Source organism: Chrysemys picta, chromosome 1 (genome assembly GCF_011386835.1).
Source record: "Chrysemys picta bellii isolate R12L10 chromosome 1, ASM1138683v2, whole genome shotgun sequence".
In the NCBI taxonomy this organism is placed as follows: Eukaryota; Metazoa; Chordata; order Testudines; family Emydidae; genus Chrysemys; species Chrysemys picta.
In genome coordinates, this window is record NC_088791.1 from 359656716 (window position 1) to 359676164 (window position 19449).

The window sequence follows — 19449 nt, forward strand, 5'->3', positions numbered from 1 at the left end:
AGACACATTCAGGGAATGGGGGAGAGGAATCTCTGACAGGTGGATTTTGCTCACTGTGGTTTGTGGCTGAAAAGAGAAGAGCCATCAGGAGGAGAGGGCAGGTAATTTGCCCCATGTAGAGGGGGGAGATTCAGTCCTCAACAGTCAGTGCTTTATACTTTGCCTTAGTAAGACCAAACAATGTGCTCAGTGGTGAGGTTCTCATATAGGGCCTCAAAGGATCACACGAGGCCTGAAGAGTGGAGGCATTTCGTACCTGACTGTAGGGAAGGAGTAGTCCAGAAGGCATGAGATCACTGTGTCCAGATGCTCCGCCTCGCCAGCCAGCAGGGCCACTAACTTCTTCATCAGGGTCCTGGAGCTGGGCTGCTGGACTGAATCCAACCGGCTGCAAACCCCAGCCACAAGGTCTGCTGCCTGAGAGAGAGGGAACCAGATGAGACCGGACAAGACTCTCATCCCAACCTGCAGCTGGGGCAAGAGGGAACCTCAGCATCCCTGGAGAATCAGAGTTAGCCTCTAGGTTTTGCCTAAAAGTCACAATTTCCTATATTATTGGCAGGGCTCATTTCAGAGCCTTACAAGGTGCATTGTTGCAAAGACCACATATCAATGGCTCAAAGGAGATGAGTCCTATCTAGGCACAATACAGGGGTAACATAAGAATGGCCATACTGGGTCAGACCAATTGTCCATCTAGCCCAGTATCCTGTCTTCTGCTGGTGCCAGATACTTCAGAAGAAATGAACAGAACAGGGCAATTCATCGAGTGATCCATCCCCGTCACCCAGTCCCAGTTTCAATCAGAAGGCGTAGGGACACCCTGTGCAAGGTGTTGCACCCCTGACCACCTTGGCTAATAGCCATTGATGGACCTGTCCTCCAGGAACTTCTCTAATTCTTTTTTGAACCTGGTTATACTTTTGGCCTTCACGACATCCCCTGGCAATGAGTTACGAGTTGTGTTGTGTGAAGAAATATTTCCTTAGGTTTGTATTAAGACAGGTTTGTGTGTGTGTGTGTGTGTGTGTGTGTGTGTGTGTCTGTGGGTGTGTGAAAGGATAAATAAAACTTCCCTATTTACTTTCTCCACACCATTCATGAATTTATAGGTGTGGGCATCCCATGGATTTATACAGAAGCAATATGATATTTTCTGTCTTATTATCTATCCCTTTCCTAATGCTTCCTAACATTTTGGTAGCCTTTTTGACTGCCATTGCACACTGAGGGGATGTTTTCAGAGAATTGTCCATGATGACTCCACCCTTGAGTGGTAACAGCTGATTTAGACCCCCTCCGTTTGTATGTGTAGTTGGGATTATGTTTTCCAATATACAGGAATCAGACTAGAAGATCTGATGGTTCCTTCTGGCCTTAAACTCTCTGAACGTATGACTGTTCCCAGCACTGGGAATTCTAGTTTCCGTCCATCTCAGCAGCAGCGCCCCATACCTTCTCCACCTTAGTCCCACCGCTGTTCACCACGGCAGACAGCAATCCCTCTGCAGTTGGCTGGCAGTTATTGTTGCAGTGATTCGTCAGGCCATCCATAACAGTCAGAATGAAATCTGTCCTCTCTCTTGGGTTGAAATAGACTCCAAAGAGCTGAAGCATACAGGGAAAAGTGTAATTTACAAAAGGCCTCGTCCTGATTCCACCAGGGGCTGATAACTACTGGAGCCCAGAGAAAGCCCTGTCTGGGGGTTGCAGGTCCTCTCCAGCTTCTCAGGGGCTCTGTTTTACTCCTTTCTATTACAGGGCCCCAGTGGCTGATGAGGCTTCTGCTGCGAAACCATATCACTCACGGTGAGGCAAGAGGACTAGTTAAACCATTACAGTGGCCAACCTAGGAGTGCTGCCGTGCACGTCAGGATGTGCATTTAGTGGTGTCAGACACCTACTTCTCAGGCATCCGAGGTGCAAGGGTCACCATTAAAAGATCAGCAGTTGCGGGATCCATGTAGTAATATTAGTAATGACTGTTACAGTACTCGGTCTTTGACTGTGACTGAATGTGATACCCTCCTACAACACATCGCAGCAGAAATACAGCACCCAAGTCCTGATTAGGCCACCATCACCCTACTTCCTGGCTTGCAGCCTGACCCAAAGACCATTGAAATCAATGGAAAGACTTCCATTGTCTTCAATAGGTTTTGGATCAAGCCTATATAGTATAGACCTCGTTGTGACAGCTTCTAACAACCCAAAGTACTAGAGCAGTAGGCGTTCAACCTTCCCCATATGGACACTCCCTTTCCTATACTAGGACCCTCCCAGAGTCCCCTTCCAAACTAGCCAAGACCCTGTCCCATTTGGCAATAAGGAAAGGGCAGGGTGGCTGTGCCCCCCAGGTTGGGAACCCATCTGCTAGAGCAGTGGTTCTCAATCAGGGATACACATACCCCTGGGGGTACACACAGGGGCGGCAGGTTTGTATAATTTTTGGCATTGCCCAGAATGGGTCCAAGTCCCGCCTCCCCCTACACCTGCCTCAGGCTCTGGGAGGGAGTCTGGGTGCGGGAGGGGGTTTGGGGTGCAGGCTCTGGGAGGAAGTTTGAGTGCAGGCTCTGGGAGGGAGTCTGGGTGCGGGAGGGGGTTTGGGGTGCAGGCTCTGGGAGGAAGTTTGAGTGCAGGCTCTGGGAGGGAGTCTGGGTGCGGGAGGGGGTTTGGGGTGCAGGCTCTGGGAGGAAGTTTGAGTGCGGGCTCTGGGAGGGAGTCTGGGTGCAGGAGGGGGTTTGGGGTGCAGCAGGCAGGCTGACCCTGGGCTGGGGCAGGGGGCCAGAGAGGAGGACTCCCCCCAGCCCTCTCCCTGCTGGTGGCAGCGAGCTCTGGGGGAGAGGAAGGGGGGTCCTCCTCACCGACCCCCAACACGACACTCATCCAAGCCCCCCCAGGCTGCTGCTCAGGAGGTCCAGCCAGGATAAGCCTCCCCCTCCCCTCCCCCGAGTCGACTCGGAGTCTCCTGCCGGGGGGCGGGGGGGGGGAGGGCTGCCATGCGCTCCTCCCTCCTCCCTCCGCAGGCGTAGCAGCCGCCTCAGCCTGCCCCCGGCGCCGCTTCCTTGTAGCCGGCTGCGGCAGCGGCTGGCGAGGGAGCACAGTGCGGAGCTGCAGGGGGCGCTTGGGGGAGGCGCGCGGGGGTGGCAGCCGGGCCGGGGGAGGTGCGTGGGGGCGGCTGGCGAGGGAGCACAGGGCGGAGCTGCAGGGGACTCTTGGGGGAGTCGCGCGGGGGTGGCAGCCGGGCCGGGGGAGGTGCGTGGGGGCGGCAGGCGAGGGAGCACAGGGCGGAGCTGCAGGGGGCGCTTGGGGGAGGCGCGCGGGGGTGGCAGCCGGGGCCGGGGGAGGCGCGCGGGGGGTGGCAGCCGGGGCCGGGGGAGGTGTGTGGGGGGGGCAGGCGAGGGAGCACAGTGCGGAGCTGCAGGGGGCGCTTGGGGGAGGCGCGCGGGGGGTGGCAGCCGGGGCCGGGGGAGGTGCGTGGGGGCGGCTGGCGAGGGAGCACAGTGCGGAGCTGCAGGGGGCGCTTGGGGGAGGCGCGCGGGGGTGGCAGCCGGGCCGGGGGAGGTGCGTGGGGGCGGCTGGCGAGGGAGCACAGGGCGGAGCTGCAGGGGACTCTTGGGGGAGTCGCGCGGGGGTGGCAGCCGGGCCGGGGGAGGTGCGTGGGGGCGGCAGGCGAGGGAGCACAGGGCGGAGCTGCAGGGGGCGCTTGGGGGAGGCGCGCGGGGGTGGCAGCCGGGGCCGGGGGAGGCGCGCGGGGGTGGCTGGCGAGGGAGCACAGTGCGGAGCTGCAGGGGGCGCTTGGGGGAGGCGCGCGGGGGTGGCAGCCGGGCCGGGGGAGGTGCGTGGGGGCGGCAGGCGAGGGAGCACAGGGCGGAGCTGCAGGGGGCGCTTGGGGGAGGCGCGCGGGGGTGGCAGCCGGGGCCGGGGGAGGCGCGCGGGGGTGGCTGGCGAGGGAGCACAGGGCGGAGCTGCAGGGGGCGCTTGGGGGAGGCGCGCGGGGGTGGCAGCCGGGGCCGGGGGAGGTGCGTGGGGGCGGCAGGCGAGGGAGCACAGTACGGAGCTGCAGGGGGCGCTTGGGGGAGGCGCGCGGGGGTGGCAGCCGGGGCCGGGGGAGGTGCGTGGGGGCGGCAGGCGAGGGAGCACAGTGCGGAGCTGCAGGGGGCGCTTGGGGGAGGCGCGCGGGGGTGGCAGCCGGGGTCGGGGGAGGTGCGTGGGGGCGGCAGGCGAGGGAGCACAGTGCGGAGCTGCAGGGGGCGCTTGGGGGAGGCGCGCGGGGGTGGCAGCCGGGGCCGGGGGAGGTGCGTGGGGGCGGCAGGCGAGGGAGCACAGGGCGGAGCTGCAGGGGGCTCTTGGGGGAGTCGCGCGGGGGTGGCAGCCGGGGCCGGGGGAGGTGCGTGGGGGCGGCAGGCGAGGGAGCACAGTGCGGAGCTGCAGGGGGCGCTTGGGGGAGGCGCGCGGGGGTGGCAGCCGGGGCCGGGGGAGGTGCGTGGGGGCGGCTGGCGAGGGAGCATAGTGCGGAGCTGCAGGGGCGCTTGGGGGAGGCGCGCGGGGGTGGCAGCCGGGGCCGGGGGAGGTGCGTGGGGGCGGCAGGCGAGGGAGCACAGTGCGGAGCTGCAGGGGGCGCTTGGGGGAGGCGCGCGGGGGTGGCAGCCGGGCCGGGGGAGGTGCGTGGGGGCGGCAGGCGAGGGAGCACAGGGCGGAGCTGCAGGGGGCGCTTGGGGGAGGCGCGCGGGGGTGGCAGCCGGGGCCGGGGGAGGTGCGTGGGGGTGGCAGGCGAGGGAGCACAGTGCGGAGCTGCAGGGGGCGCTTGGGGGAGGCGCGCGGGGGTGGCAGCCGGGGCCGGGGGAGGTGCGTGGGGGCGGCAGGCGGGGCTGGGAGAGAGACCCAGCCCCGAACATTGGTGGAGCCGGGTCCCCTGGGCCCTGAATTTTCTCAAGCCCGGGCACCATGGGCCCATATAACTTGCCGTCCCTGGGGGCACAGGGGGTACATCAACTCATCTAGATATTTGCTTAGTTTTACAACAGGCTACATAAAAAGCAAAGTTACTCCAAACTAACATTTCATCCAGACAATGACTGGTTTATACTGCTCTATCTACTATATCAGTGTTTCTCAATCTGGGGGTGGCTACCCCCAGGGGGGTCATGGGATGGGTTTAGGGGGGTCACAAGTTTACGGTCGCCATTGGGGGTGGCAAGCAGGGCCCCCGCAAATCTAAGATACATGCAGAAGCTGAAGCCCAAGCCAAGCCCAATGCCTAGGTTTGCCAACTTTGTAATATTTAAAAACCGGACACTCATGCAGGAGTGCTGGACCTCTTCTGCCCTGCCTCTTCCCCCCGAGGCCCTGCCCCCCATTTGGTCCTCTTCTCCCCTTCCACTGTTGCTCACTGCTCTTCCCCTCTTCCCCGCCCAGGTCAGGAGCAATTTGCCTGCTGGGAGCTGCAGCCGCATGATGTGGGTAGGTGGCGGCCCCGGTTGAGTAGGGGCTGGTGCGGGTGATAACCTGGCACCTCCCCACCTCCCTCACCCGCAGTAACTGGACTTTGGGTGTCCGTCAGTAGATCTGACCGGACACTATCAGATCCCCTTTTCAACCGGAATTTCTGGTCGAAAACCGGGCACCCGGCCACCTTACCACCGCCCGGGGCTCAAGCTGAAGCCCGAACCCCGCCACCTTGGACTGAAATCAGTCTGCAGGAAAAATTACAGCTCTTCACATTCATTGCATAATTTCATTGCACTCTCCAAGGCTCTAGATTTTAGTGGGATGTAAGAGGTACATGACTTTTTGCTGACCCTCAGCCCGGGGGAGAATTGCACGCCCAAAAGCATTAAAGAGCATGTATATGTATCTCCTCATTCCTTCCTAATCCTGGAAAATGTTAAACATTGAAATGGGCAGCGCAAAACCAAAATGATCTGCCATAGTGGGGAAAGGAAATGTTATTCTTCTTCCAAGATGGAGAATTATGGAGAATCAACTTGAAGGCAGATTTTAAGGGCCATGTCTTGAGCCTATTTGCTGCCTCTCATGCCAGCTGTGAGGGTGAGGCCACAGAATGGGGATCAGCTTCCCTAAATCTCCAGGAACTGAAGTGGAAATCCCCTACTGTCCATTCTGCACCTGGAGGAAATAATGCCACAGCAAAGAGCCTCTCCTTTCCACACTCTGCTGCAGGGACAGCAGGAGCCATCTTTTTATTGGGCCTATATCTGGGCCTGATCCAAGCCCATTGAAGTTAGTGGGCGACTCCCCTGATTGTGTCCTCTGGGGTCTGTGTGTATGGAGCTCGTCTACAGACGAATGGAGGCCTGGAACAGAACCCACTTCCTTTCATTCTCCACTTCAGAGACAAGGGCCCTGTGTGAGATCCTAGAACAGGGTCTCAGAGAGGGATCAGCGGAAGAGACTCCCAGAGGGGACAAGTCTTTCTAGGGATCTCAGTCAGCTCCCGAAGTCCCTGCTGGGTTAATGAAATATAACCTTACCATGCAGCCTTATCAACTCTGGAGTTATTCCCTATCTGCCACAATTTTTACAGCTGAACTAAAGAATTGAGTGTAAGAGAGAGGTAGGGCACAAGTAGCCCCTGATCAGACAGCTGGATTCCCTCCTGGATTCTGTTAGGATGGCACTTTTCATGCCAGAGCGAGAGAGACATCAAATGGAACAAAGGCCCAGACTCTCAAAGGTATTTAGGCTCCTAACTCCCATGGATTTCAGTGGGAGTTAAGTGCCTACATACCTTTGAGGTTCTGGGCCAAAAAACCGAATTTAATTTGGTGACCCTTTTCAAACAGAATTTAAGCAAAGTGGGTCTCTGTTGGTCAGAGGTAGGACAGCCATGGGGAGTAAGAAAGCCCACTTACTTTTTTCAGTAATAGATTAGATCTTGGATCTGAAATCGACTTTAGCCAGCACAATACCCAGCCTCTCCTTCTGTCCAAGTAAAAGCAACTGACACTGAGGGCCAACTGCCAGTGTTCAAATCACAGCATTGTGAGGTCACACTGCAGCACTTATGTCATTGTTGCCATGACCACGGGTGGGTAATAAACGAAGGACCAAGGGTTGTTAACCATATAAGCGACAAAGTATTATAGAGGTGCCTGGTGGCGACTCCAGTTAAGGTTAAGGTTAAAGTTTTGTCTAAAATGGGGCATAAATTCCTGCTTTTCCCTATGAGCAGGTGGTTAACCAGTATGGATTAACCTTTACTCTGACCTTTACTCAGTCAGGGAGTTAGGCTCCTAACTCCCATGGATTTCAGTGGGAGTTAAGTGCCTAAATACCTTTGAGGTTCTGGGCCAAAAAAAACCGAATTTAATTTGGTGACCCTTTTCAAACAGAATTTAAGCAAAGTGGGTCTCTGTTGGTCAGAGGTAGGACAGCCATGGGGAGTAAGAAAGCCCACTTACTTTTTTCCCCTCAGTAATAGATTCGATCTTGGATCTGAAATCGACTTTAGCCAGCACAATACCCAGCCTCTCCTTCTGTCCAAGTAAAAGCAACTGACACTGAGGGCCAACTGAGCCAGTGTTCAAATCACAGCATTGTGAGGTCACACTGCAGCACTTATGTCATTGTTGCCATGAACACGGGCGGGTAATAAACGAAGGACCAAGGGTTGTTAACCTAGGGTTACCATATCTATTAAATAAAAAAAGAGGACTCTCCACGGGCCCTGGCCCCGCCCATTTCCCCACCCCGCCCTGCCCCAACTCCGCCCCTTCCCCGCCCTAACTCCGCCCCCTCCTCCCTCCCACTCCCAGCCACGGGGAAAGGGCTGCCCAAGCGTTACCGGCTTCACGGTTTGCCGGGCAGCCCCCAGAGCCTGCGCCCCCGGCCGGCGCTTGCCCAGCGCAGCTGGACCCCGGGAGGGGAAGCGCCCAGCCGGTGGCGCAGGGTCTGGGGGCTGCCCGGCAAACTGTGAAGCCGGTAACTCTTGGGCTTTGGGCAGTCCCCTTGCCTCCGGACCCTGCGCCCCCAGCCAGGCACTTCCCCTCCCGGGCTCCGGCGGCGCAGGGTCCGGAGGCATGGGGGGCTGCCCGAAGCCGGTAGCGCTCGGGCAGCCCGGCTCTTACATGGGGGCTGCCCGAAGCCGGTACCGTCTCGGGCAGCCCCCATGCCCAGCTCTTAAACAGAGCCGAAGAGTCAGGGGAGGAGCAGAGCCGCCATTTTCCCGGACATGTTCGGCTTTTTGGCAATTCCCCCCGGACGGGGGTTTGAGTGCTGAAAAGCCGGACATGTCCGGGAAAAAGAGGACGTATGGTAACCCTAGTTAACCATATAAGCGACATCAAGTATTATGGAGGTGCCTGGTGGCGACTCCAGTTAAGGTTAAGGTTTTGTCTAAAATGGGGCATAAATTCCTGCTTTTCCCTGTGAACAGGTGGTTAACCAGTATGGATTAACCTTTACTCTGACCTTTACTCAGTCAGGGAGTTAGGCACATAAATACCTGCAAAACTCTGGGCCCAACTGCCACTCAGAACTTCCCCTGAAGATGGTGGCCTCATTGGTTCTAACTGTCGATATTCCTATGCTGCGCATAGACATTGCGGGTGCTCCATCCAGCTGGATGGTGTACACAATGATACCATCCAAGTAGAAGAAACATCTGCTTAAGTCATTAATCTCTGAGAGGCAGCAGGCCCCTGGGTCATCCCAAAAAGCTGAACTGAACTATAATGATGCAGCCCAATAGGGAAGGTTATCTTTATGCAGAACTTCCGTAAGAGAACCTGGCAATATCCACTGGGCAAATCCAGAGTAATGGATTCCTGAGCACCCCCAAATTGGTCCAGAACATCATCAATCTGTAGGATTGGCGGTGTATGTTTTTTGTAACAGTATTTAGCTGTCTAACAACCCCACAAAAGCAGTGTACTTTATCTTCCCTTGTGACTAGAAAAACTGGTGATGTCCTTCTGATATATTTTGTATCCTGGCATTACTGTGTCCCATTGATTATCCTTATTCCACCAAGTTTCTGTGATGCCTGTTATATCACTAACCTCATGCACGAGGCACTCTAGTTCACCCATCTTATTATTTAGACTTCTAGCATTTGTATATAAGGACTTTAAAAAAAAAACTGTCATTTTTTAGCTGTCTGCCATTACATGATGTCATTGAATGGGACTCTTTTTCAATTGACTGTTTCTCATCAGATCCTACCTGTCTTTTATCATCTTCCATCCTCTCCTCCTTACTAAGACATAGAGAATCTCCATTAATAGATAGATTTTCTTTGCTCATAGATGTGGCTTTTCCGGACATAAGAATGACCTACTGGGTCACACCCATGGTCCTGTATCCTGTCTTCCAACAGTTGCTGGTGCCGGATGGTCCAAAAGTAATGAACAGAACAGGGCAATTTATCAAGTGAGCCAACCCATTGTCCAGTCCCAGCTTCTGACAGTTGAAGGTTTAGGAACACCCACAGCGTGGGGTTACATCCCTGACTATTTTGGCTAATAGCCATGGAAGGCTCTATTCTCCAGAAATGTATCTAATTCTTTTTTGAACCTGATTCACTATTCACTATTCTTTTGGCTTTCACAACCTCCCCTGATGAGTTCCACGTTTGGACTGTGCATTGTATGAAGTACTTCCTTATGTTAGTTTTAAACCTGCTGCCTATTAACTTCATTGGGTGACCCCTGGTTCTTGTGTTATGTCAAGTGGTAAATAAGTTTCCTATTCACTTTCTCAACATCATTTGTGATTTCATAGACCTGTATTATATCCCCCCCCAGGCACACACCTTGATACCCAGGCTCAGGGCACCTGCTGGGCAGGCATGCTTGTGAGAAGAACAGCTGTGCTTTACTTATGGCAAACCCTTCTGCTTTCCTTCGTAAGTGGGATGGGCTCTTGGAATCCTGCCTACCAAGCGCTGAGCCCACTCAGCTGCTCTGTGACCTGCACTTCCTGTCCTAAACTCTTGGCTAGTGCTCAGCAGCTGCTCCCTGCCCCAGAGGTGGCTGCACATCATTGCTGGTGTGTGCACTTGATTTAGTTGGGATTGGTTGTGCTCTGAGCAGGGGTTGGACTAGCTGGCTCCTGAGGTCCCTTCCACCCCTGAGATTCTATGATTCACTAGTCCCCATCCTGCTGCCATCAAGGCGGGGTTTGCCATTGGCGTCACTGGGAGCCGGAGAGGGCCGTGGCTGCGTGAGATGGTCTCTGACCAAGAGGGGAACACTTGGTGGGCACCCACAGTGGGTCAGCCCGAGCCGCCTAAACACTGGCGGCATCCAACTCCGCGAGAGAGCGCAGGGACTGCCGGGAACTGGAGTCCCTTACTCTCCCGAGTCTCCTCCCACAGCTCGACCCGCGGGGGGAGGGAGAACTACGTTTCCCGTCGGGCACCGCGAGAGGGGCCGTACAGGGACGGGCACGCAGCAGCGCCGGCCGGAGTCAGAGGCGGGCGGGGCGCGGGGCCAGGAGCGCGCGTGCCGGGATGGTGCCGCTGGCTCTGGGTGGGCGTGGCCTGGAACGCGGCTGGGGCGACTGTTGGGGGCGGGGCCGGCAAAGGGGCGGGGCTGCGGCTGGTGGTGTTGCTAGTGCTCGGCACGCGGCGGAGGGACCGTTACCCTGAGGCGACAGGGCGGTCGGGCAATGGCTCAGCTGGGACAAGGTGGGGACCCGATGGGTGGGGGGTCTGCGGGCGTGTGCCCTGCGCGGGAGCGGCCGGGGCTGAGCCGGGGGGTGCGCGTGTCGGGGGGGGCTGCCGGGGGTGGGCGCGTGGCTGGGCGGGGGCTGCCGCGGGTGCGCGCGTGGCTGGGGGTGCGCGCGCGTGGCTGGGTGGCTGCCGGGGGTGCGCGCGTGGCTGGGGGGCTGCTGCGGGGGCTACCGGGGGTGCGCGCGTGGCTGGGGCGGGGGGCTGCCGGGGCTTGCGCGCGTGGCTGGGGGGGGGGGGGCTGCCGGGGGTTGCGCGCGTGGCTGGGCGGGGGCGCTGCCGGGGGTTGCGCGCGTGGCTGGGGGGGGGCTGCCAGGGGGCCGCGCGCGTGGCTGGGGAGGGGCTGCCGGGGGTTGTGCGCGTGGCTGGGGGGGGAGCTGCCGGGAGTTGTGCGCGTGGCTGGGGGGGGGTAGCTACCGGGGGTTGCGCGCGTGGCTGGGGGGGGAGGGGGGCTTCATGCCAGAAGGCAGCACCAGATCCTTTCGTCTGACCCCCTGTAAATCAATAGCCACAAATTCCCCCCCCGCCCCGCCCCGCACTGAACCCAGCCCCCCGGAATTAGACCCGAGTGTGACCCGCCCGCAGGGGGGAGACTTATGATGCGCTAGAGGCAGCGTGTCTGCCTTTTGGAGTGACTGGATTGCGCCAAAGGGCATCATGCCGTGTTCGCAGATCACTGGTTATCCCATCACTGGCCGATAGCTCTCCGATGGAAGTTACATTCCCCCACCCTTTGCAGATTGTATCCCACTAAGGTGCACTTTGCTGTTCCTTAACAAAGTGTATTTTAGTCACCACTGGATACTGCTGTCTTGAGACATTTAAAAAACAAACATGACCACTCGGTGTGGGTGTCTTTGTTCCCTCTGCGGACACATTAATTTGGCATTAGTTGGCTTTGCCCTTGGTAATGTGTTTATCCTCCTCATCTCTCTTGTTTTTTGCCAATAAGTGTCAGATCTGGTCTCGTGACATCTCATTCCAGTTCTCCTTCCCCCTTGCCCAGTAACTGATGCTCCTTTTATGAGGTTGTCTGACTGCTCAGGTAGTGATGAGCTGAGCTCTCATGCAACAAGGGAGAAGGGTGAGAGCAGTCATTTGAAAAATATATGGGGGGAGGAATGTGGCATATGAAGATCCTGGAATCACAGATGGGAGTAAACACTATGTTCTGTTGTAATCTGTTTAGCACATAATGCAGCCTATAAGAAGATATTAAGGGGGATGTTGATGATTGGCAGATAAATTACTGAATGCATTGCTTTATGTGGCGAAGCGAACACTTGAATGGTTTCTTTTTTCAGATAAATCCCAGAGAGAATTAATCTGGTCCTAATGTAGAAGGACAACATAAGAAACTCTTTGTGGTGATTTGACAGGTTCTGAGGGGGGAATTCAATATGAAAAAGGCAAAAAATTTAAATGGGCAAACATATTTTTAATGCAATGTGTAACTAACCTAAAGGAATACACTGCCGTAGAATATAGTGTTGTAAATCCTAAAAAGGATTAGGCATCTATATAAATAGGGATAGCATTTACACTTACTCTGTCTAGCCTAAAAAAAATAAAGGCTATAATACTTCATGGCACAAGCTCACCACCAGCTGGAGTCAATGAGCCAGAGTATCCAATGGTATTACATAATTAGATGCATTATGGTGTTGGAAGGCTTTCATCTAAAGCACTGAGTATTGGCTGTTGTCCCTGATAACAGACTAGATGGCTTATTAATTTGTTTTGATATGAGAGTTCCATTGTTAGGTTTCAGAGTAGCAGCCGTGTTATCCTGCAAAGACCTGTCTCCTGCTGAAGCCAAAATTGCATACATGTGATAAGCTTTTGTAGGATTTGGCTCGTTTTAGGATATCAAAGCTCTTATAAATTTCATTGATTGTAAAAACTCTTTGTAAAGAGAATATTTTGGCTAGTACTGAATGTAGTCACCTGAAACGTAGCAACTGCTTCATAGCACATGCACAGCTGCTTGGGACAAGAAGTGAAGAATACCTTGTATTGACATTAAAGGAGTTTAAAACAATATACTGGTAATTATCCATGTTCCTAAAGTATATTTACACTGAATTATGTGAGGCCATTGTAACTTTTTTTATTTGTCTTGACTTTCTGAATCTAGAAAACTAACATGTAAACATAGGATGCATAGGCTATATGCAGCCGAAGAAGTGGGCTGTAGTCCACGAAAGCTTATGCTCTAATAAATTTGTTAGTCTCTAAGGTGCCACAAGTACTCCTGTTCTTTTTGCGGATACAGACTAACACGGCTGCTACTCTGAAATCTGGTAAAGGATTCATTGTTCTGTAACAGTACCTTCTGGCACATCTGACAAACTCACTACACCCGACATATTGCTCTCATAGTATTTATCCAAAGAAGGTAAAGTGTGAGGCATCTAATAAAAATTTGTCATACTGATTCTCATATACATGGGATATTTGAGTGGTGTGTATGTACTCGAAAAAAGCTTTAAAATCTGCGGGCAAACAGGTTTTGCCAGACAAATGGATGTAGATTCAGCTATCGGCCTTGATTCATATGTAGATTAAGCATTGGAAGCTCTGTTTTGTATATGGTGTCAACAGGAGGATGTGAAAACAACTTCAAGTCAGCGCACCAGGAACGGAATCACTGGGGGTCATCCTGACCTTGGGGACAAAAACAATGAGTTTTGGGAAATGCACAAAGTCATTTTGTTTTCATTCGCTGAGGAAGCAGAAAGAACAGTGCGTTTTGCATTCATGAGATAACCTGTTTTAAACAAAACTTTAATAGGCTAAAAACCTAACCTTGGATCTTGTATTATTGTGCAGGTGCAAATGCTAGTAAGTTGAGATGATTAATAAAGAATAAACAAAGGTTTCAGAGTAGCAGCCGTGTTAGTCTGTATCCGCAAAAAGAAGAGCAGGAGGACTTGTGGCACCTTAGAGCTTATGCTCTAATAAATTTGTTAGTCTCTAAGGTGCCACAAGTCCTCCTGCTCTTCTTTTTAAAGAATAAACAGGTCTTTGGATTTTTTTTCTACAATAGAATTTAAAAATCAAGAGCGTGGTATAAGTGGTACTATCAGGGTGATAATGCTTTAAACTATATGTTAGAGATTAATTAGTTGTGTCACAGAAAATTTTAAATTCCCTGTCGCTCAGGAACATTGAGAAAATACTTTCCATACTACAGTCATATTGGATTTTTAGGGGCTGATCCTGCTTCCATTTGCAAACATTAATAAAACATCCATTGACCTGCAATAATTGCAGGAATTGGCTCTACCCTCGTAGCAGGAATTGTAAGTTTTGTATAGGCTGGTGGCCATGGATTTATGTACTCTGAAATTCTGTGGCTGTGGAATGTATTGTAGAATTGTGTTCTAGAATGAGTATTTTTTTATTTATTTAAAAAACAAAAAGCTTCTAGTCCTTTATGGACGGGAAGAAAACATAAATGCGAACAGTGTATCTAATGCAGTGTTTGCAGAACGATAGGAACAATAGTTCTGAGGTGTGAATTGTCCTATTATCTCAGTGAGTGTTTGTTTTGAAACCTAATTATGGCAGTTAAAAATGCAACTTTCACTGCTGATAATGTTGGCATCACTCACCTTCTCAGGTGCCAAAAGTCCCAACTGTCTCCTCTGCTTCCAAGACCTTCAGGTTTCCCCTGATTTTTATACTTCATCGATTTGTCTTCAGCAGGGCTGGCTCCAGGCACCAGCTTCTCAAGCAGGTGCTTGGGGCGGCTGCTTCTGAGAGGGGCGGCACGTCCGGGAATTCGGCGGACGGTCCCTCACTCCCGCTGGGAGCAAAGGACCTCCCACTGAATTGCCGCCGCAGATCGCGATTGCGGATTTTTGTGTGTGTGTGTGTATTTTGGCTGCTTGGGGCGGCCAAAACCTTGGAGCCGGCCCTGGTCTTCAGTACAAATTGTGCAGCACATTGAAAATTAAAAAATGGAGTAGCAGAAAACTGAATTCAACTGAGGGTATATTCTGATTGTACTATTCAATTTGATAGTCAGTAAAATCTTAATTTGTTAATCTAGTTGAAGATGTCACAGAATTTCCAACCCAGGAATGTCTCAGGGTTCTGTGGTTTTGCCATGGAATATGTGACTGCTTGGGGGGGTTTCATAAGTGGGCATTTAAACCTGCTACGTGTGTGAGGAGGGAGAAGGGATCTATACATCTACTGTCAATTGTAGAGTCACACTTCCAAATTAGTTCCACAATACCTACAACGTAAGCAAAAGTAATTTTGTATTGAAGAATGAAAACAGTAAGTCTGCTCCTCCTGATCATTAGTCTTGGAATAGGGCTTCAGCATGTCAGTCGAGAGCAGTATACTGTCTGCAAATGTTCTAACTTCCCTGGACAAAATCTGGGTGTGTAGTGGGTACAGAGGATTTAATATCTTCCTACATAGAGACCACTTTCAGGTAATGCACATCTTTCTTTTTGTGATACCTTCTTCAAATCCAGGGACAAGGTTGTATCCTGTCACTCATCCTCCCGCCCCATGTTTGTTTTTTTGTTGTGGTTTTTTTTCCATTTCATGTGCTAATTCATTCCCCTGCGCTCTTCTGTTTACATCAGACCTGAAATTAATCATGATCTGTTGAGAAGAAACTTCTGCCGCCTTCTTCACACTGTCAAGTAGCAAACTTGGTGACGATGCAAAATGCTTCTCTTTCCGGAGTTGACGTTGGAAGATTTTTCTCAGCGTCCTTAGCCGAGTCCACGTGAAATGAGCTATTAAAAACACTATTGCTTAGTCAGTGGGGTGGAGTAAAAGGCCAGAATCATCCATTTGCAAACCGCAGGGAGAGACTCTGATGAAATTTGCAAAGGATCCTGATGTCAGTAGACCTGAAAATTGTTTTGGAAGGGGTAAAACTTGGTAGATTCTAACAATGGTTGAATTATTGTCTTTGCTTTTACTCTCCGAATCCCTGCTCTTGGAACGACTATTTTGTCTTTAATATGAAATCTTTGTCAGTGTCTGATAAGACCAGTAACGTCATTTGAACTAGAAAGTGCCATGCAAACTGAATTGAATGTTAAATTCAATTAAAATTAGGTTTAGTTAAAATGGGTTTAAGACACCTTATCTGGTTTTGTCCAATTAAACGCTCAAATCTGGTTTAGAAAACAATTTGAGACGAGAGCCTCTTTGATTAAAAAAAAAAGGGGGGGGGGGGAGTTCAGCTAGTTCAGTGCAGCAGTGAAAGCAGACGATTATAGGACAGAGGCATTGGCATATAAGTCAATGTAAATACGTTGGCAGGAACAATATTCAAACTTGGTGTTGCTTAGAGAGGAAATCATGTTTGTTGGCTCCTGTGGTGCTGTGTGGTGTTAGATAAATGTATTACATTTTGCTGTAGTTTTGTTGGTTCAAGACTAACAGTTCCCAGTAGCTTTTATGATACTATTGATTATATCTATCTAACAATTCAGTCTTATTCCTCTTTTCTTCCAAATGGGATTTCCCTTCAGTTTCCAAAGAATATTCTTAAAATGTTTTTTTATGTAGCTTTCTGAGATCTTGTTTGGAGGGCTTACTGAGAATACCTACAAGGTGAAAATGGTAGGAATTTTTATTACTAATTTGTGCTTTTATAGATAAATATTGTTGGTTTTATATACCTCATAGTAGGTTTTGAAACTAATCTTAACAGTAGGGTTAAAATAACTATGTAATAGAATGCTAGGTGGCTTCTCCATTAATCCAAACCTTTAGTCTAACTGCAAACCTGGACAGAAAGAATTACTTATCAGAGGGAATGGAGCACAAAACTCATTGGGAGGGGAACACTTGATCCCGTGCAGGGATTTGATCTCTGCTGACCAGGCAGGGTGTGGGAGTGCTGAGGGCAGCATGCTCATTTGCTTTGGGGGGGGGGTGTCATATTTGCACTGCCTTTGAACAAGACCTGTTATCCTCAACAATGTTTAGACAACCGACTGAACAGCACAAACTCTTCAAATAGCTGAATCCAAGTCCTTAGCAGAAGGAAGGTTGCTCTGTTGGGGCCTTTAAGGATGCTAGAGCGTCCCGGAGCATCTGTTTTATAAACAAGGAAAATTTAAAAATCATTGAGGAGCAACTGCTATTTTATATCAAAACAACCTAGGTTTTTTCACCTTAAAGGGTTTCAGTAAAGCCTCCTGTCATAGTAATTCTGGCAGCTGTCAAGAGGAGGCATGTCAGTCTACAGCTGTATTTGATTTATTTTAACTATTCTCTTCTGACCCTTCTATTTTATTTTAATTGAATTTGGTCTGAATTCATGCCTGTGTCTGTTTCTACAATGCTTGGTTTCTGTAGCCTGAAGAGCATGATTCTAAGTAGCAACATCCTCTGTGCTTTTGGTTAGTTCAGTAAAAGCTATTCTCTAACTTAAAATAAATCAACTTAATAAAGGTGGTTATAGAAAAAGGTCTGTTGTACAAAGGGTTTGGTTCTCATCCAAGCATCTCTCAGCTGTGTGTTCAGTCTGAGTTAAGGTTTACTTGTACCCCAGAAATATAATGGAATGCTACATAGTTTTACTAATCCCCTACATCTTTCCTGAGCCCTATATTCATTTTCAGCCAGTGCTAAAGTTACTCTCAGTGGGAAGCGTAATGGTGCAGTGATGCTGAAAGCTTTCCTGCACAATACAGTGTCTTTGAAATAGGGTGTGTCATTTTTTTCCTTTACTTCATGCACTCGCGGTCTGCGGTGTTAAATCCATGCCACACAAATCTTAATTTTCAATGAGTATGCTGATTGCTGGTTCCTGTTTGTCTTATGGATCTAAGAACTGAACCTTTAGAAGTGAGCCACTGCACACCTGAAAAACTGAGCACAGTAGAATTTATTTAATACACATCTCTTTAAAAAAACAACAAAAACCTGGTGGTCTCACTCCACTTCTCAGTGAAGCTATAATAACACAAGCTGTGGTGAGGGATTAATAATGTAAGACTCTGCTCTTACAAAATACACTTGTGTGTCTATTTTTTGAATATCGTGTACAGTACAGTATTGAGTGTTGGGATGGTGCCATACTGGTGTGACCGTACTGAATGAACGGTGACAACATGGCTTGACATGACTAAACTGTGAAAGAGGATTCTGGGAGAAGAATCCTTTTCTTAGCATCAGGCAGATGCCAGAAGTGAAACTGACTGGCTCCATGCTGCGTGTAGGATGAATACTGATCTTTGCATCAGCAAATATGTCCACTTGAAAGCAAACAACACGTGTAGAACATCTTGAGTGGAGCACGGGCTGACCGGGGCATCTTGACCCCGTAGAAAGACATCACGCAGGGGGCTTGTCAAGGCTGCTTCCCCACTCTGAACTTTAGGGTACAAATGTGGGGGCCTGCATGAAAACTTCTAAGCTTAACTACCAGCTTAAATCTGGTCCGCTGCCACCATTCCCAAAGCTAGTTCCCTTCCCTGGGAAGCCTTGAGAAACTCTTCACCAATTCCCTGGTGAATACAGATCCAAACTCCTTGGATCTTAAAGCAAGGAGAAATTAACCATCCCCCTTCCTTCCACCCACCCACTCCTGGTGGATCAAGATCCACCCCCCTTGGATCTAAAAACAAGGAAAAAAATCAATCAGGTTCTTAAAAAGAAGGCTTTTAATTAAAGAAGAAAGGTAAAAATCATCTCTGTAAAATCAGTATGGAAAATAACTTTACAGGGTAATCAAACTTAGAGCTCAGAGGACTCCCCTCTAGCCTCAGGTTCAAAGTACAGCAAACAGAGATAAACACCCTAGTAAAAGGTACATTTACAAGTTGAGAAAACAAAGTAAAATTAACACGCCTTGCCTGGCTGTTTACTTACAAGTTTGAAATATGAGAGACTTGTTTAGAAAGATGTGGAGAACCTGGATTGATGTCTGGTCCCTCTCAGTCCCAAGAGCGAACGACTTCCCAAACAAAGAGCACAAACAAAAGCCTTCTCCCGCCCAAGATTTGAAAGTATCTTGTCCCCTTATTGGTCCTTTGGGTCAGGTGTCAGCCAGGTTACCTGAGCTTCTTAACCCTTTACAGGGAAAAGGATTTTGGAGTCTCTGGCCAGGAGGGATTTTAGAATACTGTACACAGGAGAGCTGTTACCCTTCCCTTTATAGTTATGACGGGGCTAAAGTGAATGATTCATCAGGGAGTGAATGTGGGGTAATGTTCAGTTGGCACCACTCTGCAGTCTCCTCCTAAAGTATTAGGTAAAAATTAATAACCACATTCCCATTGAGCATGCTTTTAAGACATGTGAATCCTTTGAGGAAAAAGTCTAAAAATCAAGCCAATTAAATTAGTGTTGGGGATTCCTTAATTGAGGCTTGAAGAAACTGCTAGACAGAGTAGCCAAAACTCTGCTCCATGGGCTTGAGTAGGATTGTGACCAGAAGGGTTTCCAGGCCACACACATCCCTGCGTCCCTCCTTCCCCAGGTTCCGTCCGCTTCCCGGAGCGGCGCGGGGGCAAGGCGGGCAGGCAGGGAGCCTGCCCTGCCCCCAGTGCGCGTTAGGCCGGAGCCGCTCTAGATAAATGCTGGGGGAGAGTGGGGGGGGCCGCGAGGATCTCGCGGGCCGCAGAAAATAACCCCATGGGCCGCATGTTTGAGACCCCTGCTCTAATGAGTCTTACTGGCATTGCTGTGTTGGTTTGGGGTGTGATTTTTACTAACATAGATATGCCAGTAAAGCGGTAGTGGAGACACAGTTATAACGGTGTTTA

At 51.0% G+C, this 19449-nt stretch overlaps 1 long non-coding RNA gene across 6 annotated transcripts in view; it reads left to right on the forward strand.

Moving 5' to 3' along the window:
* The window catches only part of LOC135983723 (uncharacterized), a 344090-nt gene that overhangs the window by 140704 nt on the left and 183937 nt on the right, over positions 1-19449 (forward strand). For 2 of the 6 annotated variants that reach the window (XR_010601486.1, XR_010601497.1), the window contains exon 2: positions 10614-10651. The exons of 3 other annotated variants lie outside the window; for them this stretch is intronic. This is a non-coding gene — a long non-coding RNA (uncharacterized LOC135983723). Of the gene's footprint in view, positions 1-10592; positions 10652-19449 lie in introns of those variants that run through there. One more of the 6 variants, XR_010601495.1, reaches the window with a different exon arrangement.